Source organism: Macadamia integrifolia, chromosome 6 (assembly GCF_013358625.1).
Source record: "Macadamia integrifolia cultivar HAES 741 chromosome 6, SCU_Mint_v3, whole genome shotgun sequence".
Classification (NCBI taxonomy): Eukaryota; Viridiplantae; Streptophyta; class Magnoliopsida; order Proteales; family Proteaceae; genus Macadamia; species Macadamia integrifolia.
This window is the reverse complement of record NC_056562.1, coordinates 4,454,559-4,467,018: the sequence shown is the minus strand read 5'-3', so window position 1 is coordinate 4,467,018 and position 12,460 is coordinate 4,454,559. Positions and strand designations below refer to the sequence as shown.

The 12,460-nt window shown below is 40.6% G+C and overlaps 1 protein-coding gene across 6 annotated transcripts in view; it reads right to left on the bottom strand.

The window, feature by feature from the left end:
• LOC122081769 (membrane-associated progesterone-binding protein 4) overlaps window positions 1–12,274 on the bottom strand; it is a 25,104-nt gene extending 12,830 nt beyond the window's left edge. For 2 of the 6 annotated variants that reach the window (XM_042649030.1, XM_042649029.1), the window contains exons 1-2: window positions 12,126–12,274; window positions 9,807–9,983 (exon numbers count right to left, since the gene is read on the bottom strand). The gene's annotated coding sequence lies outside the window, so the exon portion shown is untranslated. Of the gene's footprint in view, window positions 1–7,327; window positions 7,347–7,485; window positions 7,559–8,810; window positions 9,108–9,806; window positions 9,984–12,125 lie in introns of those variants that run through there. The other 4 variants (XM_042649032.1, XM_042649034.1, XM_042649033.1 and 1 more) reach the window with 4 other exon arrangements.
• Between the last annotated feature and the right edge of the window lie 186 nt (window positions 12,275–12,460).

Sequence of the window (12,460 nt, the reverse complement as noted above, 5' to 3'; positions counted from 1 at the left end):
TCTGGTTTTTACTGTTCCTCTCTCTCCCCCTCCCTCTGAGCTTTCTTCGACCTCGGCAGCGGCAGTGGCAGCGGCTGCGGTTCCTCTCTCTCTCCCCCTCCCTCTAAGCTTTCTTCGACCTCGGCAGCAAGCGAAGAGATCTCTCCCCTCTCCCATTTGGATTGGGAAGTGTTCCACTGCGATATGATCAGAGGTTGGGCAGCAGGCGGGGAGTAGGCGTGTGGAAAGGGAATTTCCTGTATCGTCCGGGGTTACGGTCTCAGGTGCTAGGTGAGGCTGCCGCTGAAGCTTCCCAAGGTGGTTAATCAGTGAAGGTGTTCAACTCTTTTTCGATTCCATTGGAATGCTGGGTAACCAATCAGCATTGGTAGGCCTGAGCCACTACTCCTAACTGATCATCCACGCTCCGGCCCAGGCCGCCGATACAGTTACCATGCTTACCAGCTCTTACCATTGCCGCCTATAGATATAGATGGGAGGTAGGCGAGGGTAGTTTGCTTCTCTTCTCTTAGGCTACCTGCACATGTTATTCGCGAAGAAAAGGCAGCGAGCGGTTCTTTGCTTAGTAGAGCTACCGGCCGCCGAACGACGACCACTTCTTGTTCTTGCCCAGCCGCTTCTTTTGATTTTCTTATTCAAAAGGATCCTAGACTAAAGAAGAAGCTCCTGAATCAGCGCAGGGCCAAATCAGCAGCAGGTTTGGAACACCGCCGGCTGCGGCAGCGGCAGCAGCTGTGGTCCATCAACAGTGGCGGTGCCAACTACTTTGCTTTCTCTGGCTGGATCCGGTGAATGAATGATTTTTTCCGGTGAGGAGAGAGAGAGAGAGAGAGTAAAGGTGTTGCAACCGTGCATTGAAAATTTGTTTATCTTCTCTCCATCCAACGGTTCAATTCATGTTGATCAAATCCTACGGTCAAAATGCCGCTAGCATTCCTAATTCCTAGGTACTACGCTAGCATACCTGTCCTTTTCCCATATATATATATTATGAAAAAGGATGTACAGGGCTACCGTCCAGGCATACCCAGACAAATAAATTTTGAAATTAGGAAAAATCAAATTTCCCTAAAACTAAAATCTAAGATAGAAGGAGCAGGTGAGAGTTCTTTGGTTAACTATTAAGCAGAATAGTTGAAAAAAAGAGAACTTTGGCATCAAGCAATAAAGCTAACATTTAGTATTTACCAGCCAAGGACTGGGTGGGGAAACGCATACGAGAAGATTGCTTGCAGGCTTTCAAGGGCTGTAGTCAAAATTTAATTCATGGGTTGGAGGACAATAGATTGAGAGGGAATATCCCAGTGGAAACTGCAGAACCACACAACTTTAGGAGTACCAAGGAGATAGTATAGACCAAAGAGTGCAACTCTGGAATTCTCAATGAACAAAGAGTAGGGAAGCTTCGACTTTCAAGCCCTCCATTTTTTGAACTGGACCAGGGATTGATCATCAAGGTTAATGATTCAGGAATGAACCATCCAAGGATCACCAGCTACAACATGCTAATTGCCTGGCATTCATCCAATAGGGAGATCAAATTCTCTGAGAAAAGTATGTTTCAACAAACAAATACATAGTGGCGAAGGACCAGCCAGTAAATCAATGAAATTAAAAATTATATACTTGTTCATGTAAGTTGTTGCTTGCTCAACTGCAGAATATACTTTTTCTAGTAAATTTTTAAGTTAGCTGGTCGTGCAATCATACTTTGAGGGTGGATAGAAGGAATTTGCTCTTTAACTTCCCCTTCATCTTGACCCACATGGTAAGGGCTGTCCCTCTTTTCTGCAGTTTTCTCTCATAATTGTCCCACCATTCTTGGGCTGGTCCCAATAACTTGGCCCATGCTAGTTTCAGCTTCCTTGACTCTGTCAAATCATGCCAATCAAAGTAGCCATCTGAACAAACAAGTCAATCACAGAATACCTGTGGGTCATGCTTGCCATTGTACTCCTTCAACTCCAACTGCACTTTGTGTGAGTCATCAGCACGACGGTTTGGCAGACCCACCTCAAAGTAGGCAAAAACATGGTCCTCAAAAGTGCGTGGTGATGTGAAGGTTCTTTGAGGTCTCCTCAAAAATCTTAGACCATTGTTGGCAAGCTGTGGACTATACTTGTGCTTCTTCATTGGCTCTTGGTGTGCAGAAATTTCAGCCATAGGGTCAAAACTTCTTAGTTCTATGGCAGCCATAGGAGATGCAGAAATTTAAGCCATATTGGTAATCTGATTGAAAGATTTTTAACATTGGATGGGGTAGAGGATTGTGGATCACTGCTGGCCATGAGCTCTAATACTAATTGATGCAATTCACTAGCCTATCAGGACAGACTTGGGAAACTAAACCACAGGGACAGAATCACAGTGATTAAATACTTGGTAGAAACTAAACCAGAATTGAGGGTAATCAAATAACTCAACATCGGGTAATAAATTCATTACCAAGAGACCTGGACCTCCAATTCTAGGTCTTATGATATGATTTGGAATTCCATCTTCTTTGATGTCAGCTCTAAGGCTCCTTCGCTTCTCTTTCGGCAGACTCGAGTGATGCAGAATCGAGGCTGAACCGAATAGACCCTTCGGGCAATCTCAACCTAGATGAACCAGGTCCAATTGGATTCTTGGATTCATTAGGATTTTTAGGATTTTATTTTATTTGGGGATTATTTGCAATCTTTTAATTTGGGTAATTGATAGTCAATTAGGGAGTTACCAATTTGAATTTTATTAGTGAGAACTTAGGAAGCAAATTAGGAGTTGCTAATTTAATTTTAGATTTTATTAGGCAAGTTTTAATTTCAGTTTATTATATAAAGGCATGTAAACCAAGTAATTAGATAAATTTTGAATGATGAATTGAATTGAAGGTTTTAGTACCGGGTATGGTGCAAGACATGTGACCCCTTTCCCCCTCTCTGTCCTATTCTTCTCTTCTCCCCTACAACTATGAGTTCATTCAGGGTTTTCTTCCCTTTCTCTGCGAGTCATTCATCAAGTGGTATCAGAGCAAATTTCCCACAAAATCCTTTACTCCGATGGCGTTTCCCCTTGAATTTATTACTCTTATTGAGGAACTTAAGAAGAAATTTGATGAAGGAATGAAGAAAGTTCGATCAGATTTTCAAAAGCTTACTGAAAGTACCAAATGCTTATGTGATAAGGTGTGCAACATGATCAAGGACAGGTTAGTGGTAAACAAGCCGGTTGACACTAGACATGACGATCAAGATGAACTTAGCGGTCCAATCAAAGTTGCATCTGAAGAACTGATCGATTGTCCGCTTTCAGTTGTGAAACCCCAACATCAGATTCCAATCAAAGCCATATCATTCGTTGGTGACCATCAGGAGACCGTGACAAATGAAAGCACTATGTGCTGGATCATAGCCCCATCAAAGTCAATGATTGTGGATGTTGATTGAGTGGTGCTGATCCTCTCCTTTAAAACTCATACACGAGTTTTTCTCAACATCGGGGGAGTTGATGCAGAATCGAGGCTAAACCGAATAAACCCTTCGGGCAATCTCAACCAAGATGAACCGAGTCCGATTGGATTCTTGGATTCATTTGGATCTTTAGGATTTTATTTTATTTGGGGACTATTTGCAATCTTTTAATTTGGGTAATTGATAGTCAATTAGGGAGTTACCAATTTAAGTTTTATTCTGTTTCTAATTTTATTAGTGAGAACTTAGGAAGCAAATTAGGAGTTGTTAATTTAATTTTAGATTTTATTAGGTAAGTTTTAATTTCAGTTTATTATATAAAGGCATATAACCCAAGTAATTAGACAGATTTTAAATGATGAATTGAATTGAAGGTTTTAGTACCAGGTATAATGCAAGACATGTGACCCCTTTCCCCCTCTTTGTGCTATTCTTCTCTTCTCCCCTACAACTTTGAGTTCTATGGTGCAAGAAGTGTGACCCCTTTCCCCCTCTTTGTTAACATTATGCTGAGTTGAACAAATTGTATCGTGAGGTTGGAGACAACCTCTTAAAGTGAGTTTTAAGTCTTTTTTTACTTATTTTCAATATTGCCCCTCTCTTCTTCTAATATCTTCTATAGTCCCTATCTTTATTTCTAGTTATAGAAAATCCCTCCCCTTCTATTTTCTATTCTAGTTTGGCCCTATTATTTATCTTTCCTCTCTTTTAGTTGCTTGAGCCAATTTCTTGAATTTACAAAAATGCCCCTATTTCTTTGAAAACTGGTTTAGTTGTTAATTGTGGGCCCCGAAGCAATCTGATTTCGGTCCTTAGAATCCAGAACCGCATCAAGTGGTATCAGAGAAAAAATTTCCTACATTTTTCTAACCATGACAGGTAACATTACCAATACTAAGTTGAACAAATTGTATCGTGAGGTTGGAGACCACCTCTTAAAGTGAGTTTTTAAGTCTTTTTTTTTTTTTACTTATTTCCAATATTGCCCCTCTCTCTTCTAATATCTTCTATAGTCCCTATCTTCATTTCTAATTACAGAATACCCCTCCCCTTTGAAATAACCTAGAGGGGGGATGAATAGATTATACTAATGGAAATTAAATTCTTTTCGATGTATAGGTCCAAATGTGATTGTAAATAAAATACGGAATGAATATGAAACTAGCACAATCACACAACACCGAGAATTATAGTGGTTCAACTCAATCCGAGTCTAGTCCACTCCCTATAAGAATCCTCTTGTAAGGTATTCCACTAGTTTTCCCTTTCAGTACGGTAGGTAGGGAAGAAAACCTTTACAATCTTTTTCACGGATAAGAGTACCCTTACAAATCCCCTTTACAGGCAGAGAGACACCTTTACAATCTCCTTTACAGGTAGAGAGGCACTTTACAATCTCCTTTAAGGTAGAGAGGCGCCTTACACTCTTTTAAGGATAAGAGAATCCTTTACAAAAGCCTAAGTACAGTCTAGACTTAATGTAAAAATAGAGAAATAAGAGAACTGGAATAAAAGAGGATTACCTCCAGTGCGGTGCAAATGAAATATGTAATGATGATATAATGCACCTTAGAAGTCTTCTTAATGCTTGCAATACAAATGCTAAAATGTAGATGAAGACTTATAGTTGGTCTTGAGTTCCTCTTGAATGTAAAATGAAGAACTTGAACTCAAGAGATGGTGTAGGCCAATTCTCACTTCTAATGCTCAAAGAATGCTCTTAATGTTCTTGCTTACTTCCTATATAATTAAGGGCAGCTAGGGTATTTATAGGTGAGCTTAGTGAAGCATTTTAGGCAGGAAATCAGGCTTTAACGGTCGTATTCTGGGACCACCGATCGACCGCCATTGGTAGCCGGTCAACCGGAAAGAGTCGTTGAGGCAAAATATAGCCGTTGGGGCACTTCCAGGCAGTCACCTATCGACCAAGACTTTCTTCCGGTCGACTGGCTATGGTCTCGGATAGTCATCCATGTTTTGACCATAACTTTTTGGTCTGACCTCGGATTAACCCGAAACTAGTTGTGTTGAAATCGTGACTCGATTTCCTACAACTTTTATGAAAGGTTCATCTCCTGATACCAACTCTAAGGTTATCCAAAATGCCCTTGAGTCAAGTCATTATGGTTTTCACAGAATATTACTAGAACACATTTTTCCTAATATGTTCCTCACCACTTAGAGACTTTCCATACTTGGTCAAGGTATGCTCTATGGTCAATCTAGTATGATGCAATGCACATGCATGCGGTGAGTGCGCGTACAAATTACATTAACAAGGACCATTCTATCCTAGTGGTCTTTTTCTTCACTTGAACCTTCCACTCTTTGGAACTTCATCTTCTTTTCTTCTTGTTTGCAATTCCATGTCTTTGAGCTTCATGTCTTGACATCTTGAAGCTTGAATTATTATGATATCTTCTTCAAGCATTAATGCCAACTTGTTGATACTCTTCATTTGATGACTTCAATCTTCATTTCTTCCTTTCATTCACCAAATTCGATCTTTGATATGAAGTCTCTACAAAACAATACTTGAAGGCAAATTGTGAAACACCTTCATATGTTTGTTATCATCAAAACCAACTATAGGAATGTGGGCATATCCCTAACACCCTTCTATTTTCTATTCCAGTTTGGCACTATTATTTATCTTTCCTCTCTTTTAGTTGCTTGAGCCAATTTCTTGAATTTACAAAAATGCCCCTACTTCTTTGAAAACTGGTTTAGTTGTTAATTGTGGGCCCCAAAGCGATCCGATTTCAGTCTTTGAAATCCGGAGCCGCAGCATCGGGACTCCCCAAGAACCAGCTGATTGTATCCTCTTGGGGTCCCCCCCCCTTTTTTCATTGTTTTCTTGCCCCCTTGGGGTTGTACATTCCTTCTCCTTTCTCTCTCTTGGTAATGAATTATTATTCACCCAAAAAAAAAAACTCAACATCCAATACTCAAATGGAGCTGAAATTTTAATATAATAAGGCTTACCAATATCCTGCAGAATCAGTTTTCAAAATTTGAGTGATACAATAGTTGGATCTCAATAAACTATTAGGAAACAAACTATAATAATCAAAATTAAAACTAAAAGAGTACAGCAATATCTCCCAATCCAGCAACCAGATGAACACCTACTTCTGGTTGAAGGATGCCCTATAGAAAGAGAAGAACCCCTCCAAATATGAGCCCCTCTAATGGATGGATGGTTTGGAACAGTAGGGCAAAAATGAGACAAAAATTAAGAAGCAAATTGGAACTGCAGGCTACAATTAACAACAGAAAACTGAACATCTTTTTCATTAAATGATGAGGTGAATATCAACAGTGAATAATGAAGTCTTGAAGACAAGAACCAAACCCAAGTAGCTGTTTCAAAGTATCACAGGAAATCACCCACATAGGCTTAAGGGTTTCCGGAAGCTTGAATAAGAAATTAGAAGGAAGAAAAGAAGAGGAAGAAAGGAAGAATGGGATATGACCTGGCTTCACCACCAAGGCCCGTGGGAGGTTTCACCACCACCCAACCAAGGCCTCACCACCTTGGCTTGTTGCTGAATCACCATAGTAGCATGCATCTCACAAAGAGAACTCAATAGAGGAATAGCCAAAACATTGAAGCTTGTATTCCCTTGCTTGTATTTGTTATATATCAATCTTGACTATAAAAATTATTAACACATAGAAGAGTACTTGGCTTCCAAGTAATTCAAAAATAATAACCCTTCTAGAAGGGAGATCTAATAACTACTACACCAAAGTGAAACTATCAAACTACTGACTACTAAAGATCTATTGACTTAAACAACTAAGAACCATTACAAAAATAGAAACTAAAGTAGTAGTAACTACTAATAGAATATTCTCACATCAGGACCCACATATGACATCTAGAACAAGAACCAAAACCGTGGATCACTGTAGGGCCTGGTCCTTAAATTGTGGGCTCACTGATGGGCCTGGTTCTTCACTGTTGGGTCTGGTTCTTCTTCTTGGACTGAACAGCATCAGTTATCCCCACATTTGCAAGAATTGTTACCTCCATGAAGTCTTTGCTTGGAAAAAATGGGTGCTCGAAACTCATCGACCTCTTGCTTGTATTCAGTTCCTTCCTAGGTAAGCAGCATTATCTCAGTCATTGTCTGCAAGTATTGTGGACTAGAAAACCTAACAGGAGAAAGCTTCCTAGTAGTTAAGCCACAAAAAAAAACTTCATTTAAGCCTTCTTAAAACAAGAAGCTCCACCAACTAGTCATAAGATGAGGGCTGGGGCGATTTAACTTTGACTGTAGATATAAGTTGATTTTTTTTTTGGTAGATAAAATAAGCTTAGCATGCAATTTAAAAGCCCTAGTTTATATATCTAGTGGGCACATGAAATGGCACCTGAATTGAAGTAAATTGCTTGGAAAGTACCTAAGCTATTAACCAGTCACAGACAGACAAAGGCACACACAAAGACAAGATGTTAAAATTTGTAGTCACTACAGGATCATCATACACAAATGAATAGCTAAACTGTCATATCATTAATAAACTTTGGAACCCACCAAACTTTATACTCAACCCAGATGCACCTGCACCCAGGTGGTGAAACTCTGCCTGAAACTGGGGGAATTGTCAAGAACCAAGAAGGAAGTTCCATTGCTACATTTGGACATCAAAATAGAATAGCCCCCACAGAAAAATATTTTTGCCAAAGAGCATGGAACCGGAAGATTTGAAGTTGTCATTGGACCCATAAGCACCACTTAACTGTCTCAAGGCCAGATAAGGCCCCTTTAGCATCTCACTCATCTAGAGTTCAATCACGTATGCATTGTTTTTATCATTAGCTAATATTTTGGTCTCATTGTAAGATATTATTGGAAGAACATACATAAAATTTGAATCTTGATAGAATTCTATCTATAAATCATAGAATTTCCAAAGATTTATACTATGAAAGATAAAGGCATTATTGCTAATGATTGCTCTTCAAATCGTACGAGCTTCAGAGGCAGAATTTGACAACAAAAGAGGATAGGAAGGGAAGACATTTTATTTTTTCCGAACATGATTTGGAAAACCAGAGGAGCAATCAAGAATAGAAGAAAATCAACTAAGGACTTAAGGAGGTCACGATCTCTTTAACTCTCCAATCGATGATCAAACACAACTCACATCAGGAATACATGAACAGGAAAATTTTTTTAAGTGTGCAAAATCAAATTAACCCTAAAACCCAAATCTTTGATACAAATGACTCTTCATTTAATCATGAAGCAGAATAAACAAGTACATTTCAAGAAACAAACTTCAGAATATAGACATAGAACGAATGAATAGTGTTTAATAACAGCTGATAAAGAATGTATAGCATACCCGAAAATTGGTTTACAGATTGAGGGAGGTTCCATGGGCCGGATTCAAATTTGATTCGTGGGCTGGTGGAGAAGGTGAGAAGGAAGGATTCGGATCCTCTCTAGCATGGGGGTGTTGGGGATCTCCTAGTGAGGCCTCTCCAGTTGACACCTCTGCTGGAGGTGAAAACATCCTCTGCCGTGGGTGTGGCGGTGCGACGAGCATCCGATGGTCAGAATAACGTCGGGACGAGTGCTGATGTCGTCATGGCCATCCGATGCTTGCCGTACCACCACGGGTGCAGCAGACAATCATCGCTCGTTCTGGAGGGGATCCAACGGCAGCAGCAAGAACGGGATAAGAACAGGGTAGGGAAGTGGATTAATACATGTTTTATACTAACAAACTCTATCCCTAAAAAACCCTGTTACTCCATCGCTGTAGAGAGGATCCTAATTCCTTGCCGAGAGGTAGGCAACTAGGGCTGGGTTTAATGCCTCAAAAATAAACACAGCTACGATGGAGGAGGTAAAGAGGACCTTGATGACTTTTGGACTCTTCCCACTTGTATGTGGTTTCTAATGTGAATTATCAATGCCACCAAAAACTCCCAACTTATGATCTTGGGTCGCATTTAATGGGATTTGGGATTTCATTTCTACTTTCAGTCGTCCATGGATGCTAATGTGGAAGAGTCTACTCAAATTTCATCCAAATATCTTCTATTTTGTTTGGGTTTAAGTCGATTAACACACCCAAGAGATCTTGATTTGCCAGGTCTTCGAATGATCGAATTTGAATCCTCACGTTGTACATAAAAGGGATCGAAAATTAGGAACCCAGATTCCTAAATCGTTTTCTTTTTGAAGTTAAAAAGGTTTCAGCCAAATTGGAAATCGAAAAAGAATTCAATTACCAAACCGGGTTGGTTTCAGTGATTAAGTAAATTGGAATTGAAACGGAAACCCAGAAAAAGGTGAATCAAAATCAATAAAAATAGCAGAAGAAAGAACTTACGTTGAGTTGCTTTGTATGTAGCTGTGTTTATTTTGGGATCCTCAGCACCACCGCGCTGGAGAGGATATGAATCCGAGAACGAACGGCCAACGAAATACAGAAAACGGCCTCACTCATCAGTCAGGGAGATCGGCGACTTCCCAAAACAAATGCACAATCCCTTAAGGCTGTGTTTGGCTGGAAAGAAATGGAGATAGTTAATAGTAGGGGTGTCAACCGGTCGGCCTAACCGGGCTTGACCATTTAAAAACCTTACACTGTGAACGCCCGTTTAAGTCAACGGACCTAATTTTGGGAGGCATGGTACGATTTATAATCGGGCCGGTCGGTGTCAAGCTTTAATTGGGCTACCTTAAATGGACTTTAACTGGGGCTTAACCGGGCCACTGACCTATTTAAGTCTAAACGGACTCTACATGTGCCTACCTTAAAATTGTTTTCTTTAAGTGAGTTGAAGACCTATACAAAAAATAATCATACTAGAAGGTGACCCAAATATTTAATAAAGAAGAGAAATGATATGAGATTATGATTGTTTTTAATAAAAGGGGTCGGGCTAGGTTGGGCTACATTGAGTCGGTTCAGATCGGGCTACATTGAGTCCGTTCAGATCGGGCCTCTAATCGGTTGATTCAGTCAGGCGCCCAATGGGCTAGATCCTTGCACCGCGAATGCCCGTGTCGGGCTCATTTGTTAATTAGGCCGATCTAGGTCAGGCCATAAACATGCTGGGCTCGGTCAGGCCAATCGGAGCGGACTTAGAATTGACACCCCTAGTTAACATAATCATATTAGACAATAGAGAAAATGAAACAACCAATTAAACTTGACTAAAAACAGTATTCCTTAAAATATATATATATATATATATATATCACTCCACTCCCTTGAACTATGCCAAAATATCAACTTGACCTCATATTTTTCCGAAAATATCACTCACCTCCCTTTCAAAAAAAATATTCTATCTAACAACCCCAACCATTAGAAATCATTGTTAAGTTAGCTGATTTTTTATCATAATGCCTAAAACACCTCCTAATTATGAAATACCTAAGAGACCCTTAATGAAAAAACCATCCTTCTTCTAAACGATACAACCTTTCCCCATTGTCGCTGAACCTCACTGGCTCACTTATTGGCTCCCCTTTATCGCTGAACCGAAGGAGAAGAAGCTTACTCACAAGGTCTTCTTCATCTAACCTTCAACCTGCGATGACCTCTTCCCAGCCATATCTCAATGATTTGATGAACCTTAGCGAATGCATTTTGTTGGTGCCAAAAAACCCCGTGAGTTGGTCCTGCACAAGCACAGGCGGCAGAGGCCCGGAGCTTTGTCCGGGGTTAGTCCTCCGACGCTCAAGTTAGGGTCGGCCGCATAGTTTTCAGTAAGGGAGTAATGGTGAGGGTATGAATGCTTACTTTCTTCCTTCTTCTCGGCCCCCCTTATATAGCTCCTAGGGTTTAGGGTTTTCCCTTTCCTTCCCAGCGTCCTTCTCAGGTCCACCTTCTTCCCTCTTCGAGTCCCACTCGAATACGTTCATCCTTTTGGTGGGGAATATTCCCTTCATCCCAGCGACGTGATAGAGCGTGATAGAGTCTTTGTACTTCCTATCTGGTGGGCGACACGTGTCCCGATGGGTGACGTGTGTCCTCACCCTACTGAGCGATCGATTTGGCCGTATCACATTTCGAGTAGAATCCCATGTTTTTTTCTTTATGCACGAATCTCGGTTTGATCCTGGCGAGTCGAACGAGTCAATTCTGGTCAAGAACGAGTCATGTTCTTTCCCGATACCAAATACTATAAATCATTATAAAATCACAAAATACAGGAGGCAGTTACAGGGCCAAGAGAGACGAGAACTGTGCCAATCGAACCTTTCTTACTTGCTCTGCTGATTCTGTGACATCTTCCTCGCCCTCAACATCCCAATCAATTTCACTAGATTCAATTTCCTCACCGTATTGACTCTCCTAATCGAAGTCGAACCCCTAAACTTTTCTCTTTTCTTCCTATTGAGCCCAGTTAGAGATATGACCACAACCACGAGCGATTACAAAATGTTGGATCTTCTTTGCCTCGGTTCTTATAAAAATTTCAGAATCTTTCTCAGTTTCCTACTTGGGTATGGTGGAATTAGGCGTGGATAACAAAGTCAAATATACAACCATTCACAAGTTTCAAACCCAATTTTATAACCTTCGAACATATCCGCATGAGACGGAGAGGTTAGGATTTCGGGGGAGTTGCAGGGCCGTAGGCCGAGGAAAAGAAAGAAAATGAGAGAGAGGGAGAGAAAAGAAGAGCAGACTTACCGTAAGGTCTGTGTCACTCAACGCCGATGTTGCGAGGGGCGAAAGTTGCAGAGGCTAAGGTTAAATCAGGGGAGACGGAAGGCGCACGGGGGAAGGTTCGATGAAGAAGACGCTGTGAGTGAGCTTCTTCTCGTTCGGTTCAGCGACAAAGGGGAGCCGATGAGGTTCAACGACAGAGGGGAAAACCTGTATTGTTTAGGAGAAGAATGGTTTCTTCATTAAGGGTCTCTTCGGCATTTCACAATTAGGGGGTATTTTGGGCATTATGATAAAAAATCAGCGACTTAACAACAATTTATAACGGTTAGGATCGTTAAATAGAATATCTATTTTAG